The sequence below is a fragment of the Phalaenopsis equestris genome, unplaced genomic scaffold (genome assembly GCF_001263595.1).
Source record: "Phalaenopsis equestris unplaced genomic scaffold, ASM126359v1 Scaffold000994, whole genome shotgun sequence".
Taxonomy (NCBI): Eukaryota; Viridiplantae; Streptophyta; class Magnoliopsida; order Asparagales; family Orchidaceae; genus Phalaenopsis; species Phalaenopsis equestris.
Window position 1 is genome coordinate 8835 of NW_018165433.1, and position 6573 is coordinate 15407.

The window sequence follows — 6573 nt, forward strand, 5'->3', positions numbered from 1 at the left end:
TAATATTATTGATAGGTGTAATGTTTTTCATCTTAGTTAAGTTAGTTTTTGGAAAAAGCTAATATTAATTCTATTAACAATTTAAATTGTATTTTTGTTATTTTTTTAAGTCTACAAATTTGAGTGATAAATATGTTATTTGTTTTTCAAATTTGTTGATTATAATTTTCAAAACTATTTGTCAAGCTAGTGGTTTTTCCTTAAAATCATTACCTTGATATTATTTAGTTGTGCCTATTAGTTCTTCTAAATTGCCTGTCACTGATTGTTCTAAATTTTGAGATAACTTGCAAAAATGGCTTGCTGGTTTGAAATTAAAATTCTTATCTTTCGCAGACAAATTTCAACTTTTAATGCATATTATTTAGAGTTATTTACATTACTGATTTCATGCTATTTCTATTCCTAAAGGATTAAGAAAGAAAATTCCTTAAGTAATAATTTTATTTTTTATAATGGTTCTAATTCTAAATTTCATACAATTTCTTGGCTCAATACATAGGAACCTAAGGTTTATAGCGGTTTTGGTTTGCCTAAGATATGTTGAATTTAATGTGTAAATCCAAAAACTCTCTGGAGGAACTTTAATTTTTCTTCTTTTTTAGCTACTTGGGGTTTTAATCATTATGTGTTTCTTTGGATTAAACATAAAAGTAGTTCTTCCTCTTTTTGGAAGGATTTATCTCAAGTGGCTTTTAGAATTAAGAATTGTCTTCAATTTTAGATTAGTTCTAGTAGTAATCTTCTTTTCTTTTTTGATCCTTGGTTGAATGGTTCTCCTCTTTGCAAGAAATTTGGTAATGTTATTTTCAATTACCTTAATCTTTAATCTTTATTCTTTCACTGAAGTTGGTGATGTTATTGTTAATAATGATTGATATTTTTCTTCTTGTTATATTCCTGATTTTTATTTAAAGTCTATTCTTGATATTCCAATTAAAAATGGTTTCACGTCTTGTGTCTGGAATGGTCGGAACAAATACACTCATAAATTTGTTTATCGTTTGTATTTTGATAGTTTTACTGTTTTGAGTTGGAATAAGTATGTTTCGTTTAAAGATTACTTTATTAGATATGTCATTAATACTTGGAAAATTTTACTTAACGGGTCTTAAAACTTGTGATGTTTTGATTGTTAAAGGTATTATGTTTAACTATTCTTGTGTTTTATGATCTAATCATAATGAAACTCACAATCATTTTTTCTTTTAATGTAATTTTACCCATAATTTACTGAAAATATGTATTCCTTATGGGAGTTATCATCTTTTAAATGATAATCTTTTATATATTTTAACTCAAGTGGATTTTTTTTTCTTCTAACATTATTAAGAGATTTTAGTTACTGACTGTTAATGTTATAGCTTTTGTTATTGGGAAGGAAATGAATGAAAGAATTTTTAATAATTTTATTTCAACTTTAAATATAATGTTTTTTAATATCCTTGAAATTATTAAGTGGAAGAGTAGAAGATGGAACTTTAGAGATAATTTTCCTTCGTTTATTAGAGATATTTATTCTATTTAATTTTTCCTGTTTCATTCTGTGGGAGTTTGGCTTTTTGTTTAGTCAGTCTTTGTTTTGTTTCTGTTGGTTGTTGGTTGGTTTCTTTTTCTTTTTGTTTAGTTTGGATATCCTCAAGATTTGTTGTTTTGACGAGATTAGATTGAGCTATGATAATTTCCAACCGTTTATTAAATGTCAACGATACCTTAAATATCCTTGATCCAATGGCTTTTAATTATTTATAATATTTGGATGGATTTTTAATATTTTAATTTCAGGTAAGTTTCTGAGCTTGTTTTTAGATATTGTTGGTCTTTTTCTTGATCATTTGGTTTGTTTTTCTGTATAGGTCTCTATTTTGTTGATACTTCGGCCTTTTTTCTTATGATGGATAGACTTCTTTTGTGCTATTTTTTTCTTTATAGTTGGTCGTGCTGTTGTGGCTATTCTTGGGCGTTGTTTTAATTTTGGCGGTTGGAGGTTGATTCTGTTGCTTTTTATTTTCCTATTTTAGGGTTTTTATCGGTTGTTTTAGCACCAGTTTCTTTAAGATTTTGTTGTTCATGTTTGTTGTTTTTGGAGTTGTTTTTTGCTGGTTGTTTTTGTGAGTGCTGTCTTAGTTTTTGGAGATTAGATGTTAAACAACTGCTGCTATTTTTTGCTATTTTTGGAGATATAGTTGGTGGTTTTTGCAGTTGTGATATTGTTGTTTTTGTTTTGGTTTAGCAGTTGTTAGCGGTTTTTTATTGTTGTTGGCTGTTATGGTTATTTCTGGATGTTGTGATATGTTTCTGTTGGGTGTTGCTTTGGTTTTCTCTAGAGCATTGCTTCAGCTAGTTATGGTTTGGTTATCCTTTTCTTAAAAGTTTGATTTGTTAGTTTGTTGTGTTTGGTTTAAACTCTGATTATATCTAACCGTTCAATTAAAATTTAACTATATCTTAAATATGTTTTTTAGACATTTTTGATATCTGGAAGGAATTTTAATATTTTCTTTCAAGTAAGTATGAGAGCTCAATTTGTTTCTCTTTTGTTTACTGTCTTTTGTCTTTGATGCAGCTGGTTTTTGTTTTTCTTCCTTCTTATTTTTGTGTTTTATAGTTATGCCCTTTTTTACTTCCTTGATCTTCTTTGAGTTTATCCTTGCAGATGCTCCTTTAGTCTCCAGACTCTTGCTGCAGGTCTCTTTTCTCTACTGATGCTGTGATTTTTTTGGTGTACGATATATTTGTTTTGGCATTGGTTCCACAATGACATTGCCGTTTTGGATCTCTGTTTTATGTAGCTGATTGTTGTTGTTCTCTGCTTCTGTCTACATTGGAATTTAGCTTTTGAAATCTTTTTGAATGTATTTTTAGTTTTTCATTTGGTTGATTTTGTCAATTTTTGAATTGTTGTCTTGGTCTTGTGTTGTGTGATGTTTAGTTTGGTGGTGTTGTATTTTTTATTTTTTTGGTAATAAAGTTCGGCGTGACCCTCATCTTTTCTCAATTATTTTTTTTGAGCATTTTATTGTATGTATGGCTGTAAAATTTTTTTATTCGTAAATATTATATATATATAGACATACACACACATATATTATGTTCTTATTAATTTTGAAAAAAACATAATAAGGATTTAAAATTAGGTGTTGGAAAACGTAGAACGGTAAAATAAGTGCATGTTGGATTGTATAATAAATAGTGTTTAAAACATTCAATCCAATGATTTTTATTGCTAATTTTACGTAATGATTATTATTTCTAAATTAATTGAGGTTTTTATCAACTAGTTATATTTTTTAATTGAAATTATATTATGTATATAAAATTTTGAATTTTAAAACACTTACATTTGTTTAAAATAGGGGCATTTACATACATAGAACATAATTCTTCTCTTATTTACATGTTTGACACCTTAATTTGTATATTTGCATGCATAACACCTGTACATAAGAAATATTAGGTGCGAGCTATGTAAATACATAGGAATTTGGTGGTAAATGTATAAATTTTTCTCTAAAATGTTATAGTATGTCATCAAAGTAAATTTTAAAATTTTGAGAATAATTTTTATAAAATATTCGATTATTACCTAAACAAAAAAAATCTACCATTTTTTTTATTATTAAATTTTTATATATTTACTTTGGAATATGAGTTAAATCAAGATATCCTCACCAAAAATAATGTAGAAGTACTTAAATATGCATTGGACAGAATGCAATTTTAATGGTATATATATTGCACTCATATTAAAATAAATTTAAAAGTTTTAGACCTATCCTAATAAAAATTTTAATTATGGAATATTTACTCAACATGTTTACATTTATTCTTCAACATATAAATTTTTGTAATGTCATTGGCTAGGTGCCCAGCTTCTTTTGGTCATGTTTTTATTTTTATCTTTATTTTTTATTTTTTTAATTTTTAAATCTTTCGGAGTTGATCAACAATTTTTTTATTAAAGCTTGAAGATTAGTGCCTAATCAAAAATTGGTTCTACATCTGAGCTTTTCAAAGCTTAAAACTTGAGAAACTCTTAAGCTTAAAGATATAATAAATATAGTGAATAAAATTATACTTAATAAAAATTTTTAAGATGAGGGGATAAAATGTTTAGACCTTATATTTGGAGAAGTTTACAACTATTTCTTAACTAGATAGAAACTTATATTTTCATACCTCTTCACTTTAGAAATTTTTAAACTCTAAGTTGGTCACATTCACTAGAGTTTTTTCTAAATTGGACTAGTATATTTATAGAACAAAATTTTAGAATATTTTAAAGAAACTCATATAGATAATCTACTTATTTTAGTTTTGAAAGATTGGAGTGCCACTTGAGCACAAATAACATTTTAAGTTTAAGAAATTTTGATACATCTAAAATATATAGTATTTATGTACATATTTTTATATTAATTTTTGAGATATTGCGCTTTAATAGAAGATATTGTGTATTTTTCTTTAGGTACAATAAAAAAAATGAAAAATGGTGAAATGAGTGAAAAATAATCAAATTCAGAGAAAAATGATGAAAATGTGTGAAAGAACTGTGACGCCTAAATGCACAGAGCTGGCGCAATACAGAGAAGGCCGCACTTAAGCGTCAGTGACCTTAAGCTTAAGCGTTGGTGGCAGTTATTTGACGGCTTAATGAATTTTGACGAATTTTGAAGAGATTTTTGAGGGACCTATTGGCGAAAAACAGTGGTTATAATCACTAGGGACAAAAATGTATTAAAAGGACTTTTGAAGGAGGCATCTCTTAGAGAAATTCATCGAATATAGACACATTTTGACAAGATGCCAAGACACCTCTTGGAAAACAATAAAAAGAGGGAGTTGGAGTGGATTAAGGGCTCTTCTAGTTTTTTCATTGTTGCTCAAGGGAGACTCTTCTCTGAGTTTTAGGAGAAACTTTTAAACGCCATTTGCATTTACATTTTGCTTTTCTTTTTAGTTTTTATTTTGAAAGTTAAGAGTGTTATAAGAGAAGAAGAGATTCAAAGAAATTTTAAGAGTTTGGTGGAGGATTTGAGATAAGTTTCTATTTTTTGTTACTACATTGATTTTAAGTTAGGTTTCTTGTTGGTTTGACAATGATTTCTACTTTTAAACTAGATTATGGTTGTGTTTTCTCCATAAATTTTGAGTAGTTTTCTTTATTTTTCCCTTAAAATGATAAGTAAATAAAGTTTTGGATGGAAGTTGTGGAAAGTATTGATTTTTAATATTGAAATAAGTTGTGATGATTTAAATCCATATACTTCATTTACTTCTTGATTTGACCCATTACATTATTAAAATTTGTTGTGAGAATATGTAAAATCCATGATGGTATTGTTTTAGTCAATTGGTAAGAATCACATGAGATTTTATAGATTAAAATGTAATTCATATGATTGAATGCAAATAAATAGTGAAATAAACTTTGAATGGTGTAGAGTTAGAGGACTTTAGAATGGAAGGCTAAAGCCCCCAACTTGGTTTATTGTTTTAGGTTTTGATACGAGATGTTAGCCCCCAAGTGGAGGGAAAAGAGAGAACTTTAGAGTGAGGGCTGGTATCTTCATTACCTAATCGGCATTCAAAACTATTTAAACTTTAAATTAGTCAATGTTTTATATAGCATCTCTAGTAAGGTTAAAGTATAATATTGCTCTTATTTGACACAACACAATTTGAATACTTCTACAACAAAATTTCTATACTTGTTACTGATTCATGATAAGGAAAAAATATATTTTATATTTAGTGCTTTTATCTTACAAAAACTCAAGTTATATTTAGTTAGTTGTTCATTTATTTTCAATTATAAAAAATATCCAAAAAAATTTGAACTTTCATTCCTGTGATAATATCTATAGTTTGAGTATTTGTCTTTTTAAAATAGAGGTTTGCTATCTATCTCCAGTGTTAAGAGTTAAATTAGTTAATGTGGGTTCGATATTCGGGGCTTAATCAAAAAATTCTATATTACTTGATAACGATACGTATACTTACGTAGTATTTCAATATATAAATATAAAAGTTAAACTCTTACTTTCTTCAGAGTCAAGTTTTTAGCGCATGTTGCAAAGTAGGAAATATAATTTAAAAATATAATCACATACATTGTAATACTGTTGCATATAGACAGTCGGGATCAAGTTCTTGGTGTCGTTGCCAAGGGTTGAAATTGCACTGTTTTGTATTGAAAAATAAAATTTAAAGAAAATTTAAGAAAGCAAAATTTTAATTTCTAGAAATTCTTATTTAAACTTTAAGATTTATTATAGGAAAATTTTATTATTGTTTTTATATAAAGTTTTTGTTTTATGTGTTTTATTTTATGTTGTTTTGTAATAGTGTATGTATAATTCAGGTTCTGAAGGACTAGTTGACCCAAGAAAAATATGTTGAGATTTTCATACTTATTTTATACTGCTTTTAATGATATTGCACTTTAAAAAAAGGTATTTTTGATGTTTTATTGCAGGAATGATGAATTAGGGTCATTAAAGCAAAAAGATGCAAAAAAGAGCAAATTTGGAGTGAAAAGGACCAAAATGTGAAGATTTGAACTAGGCCGCC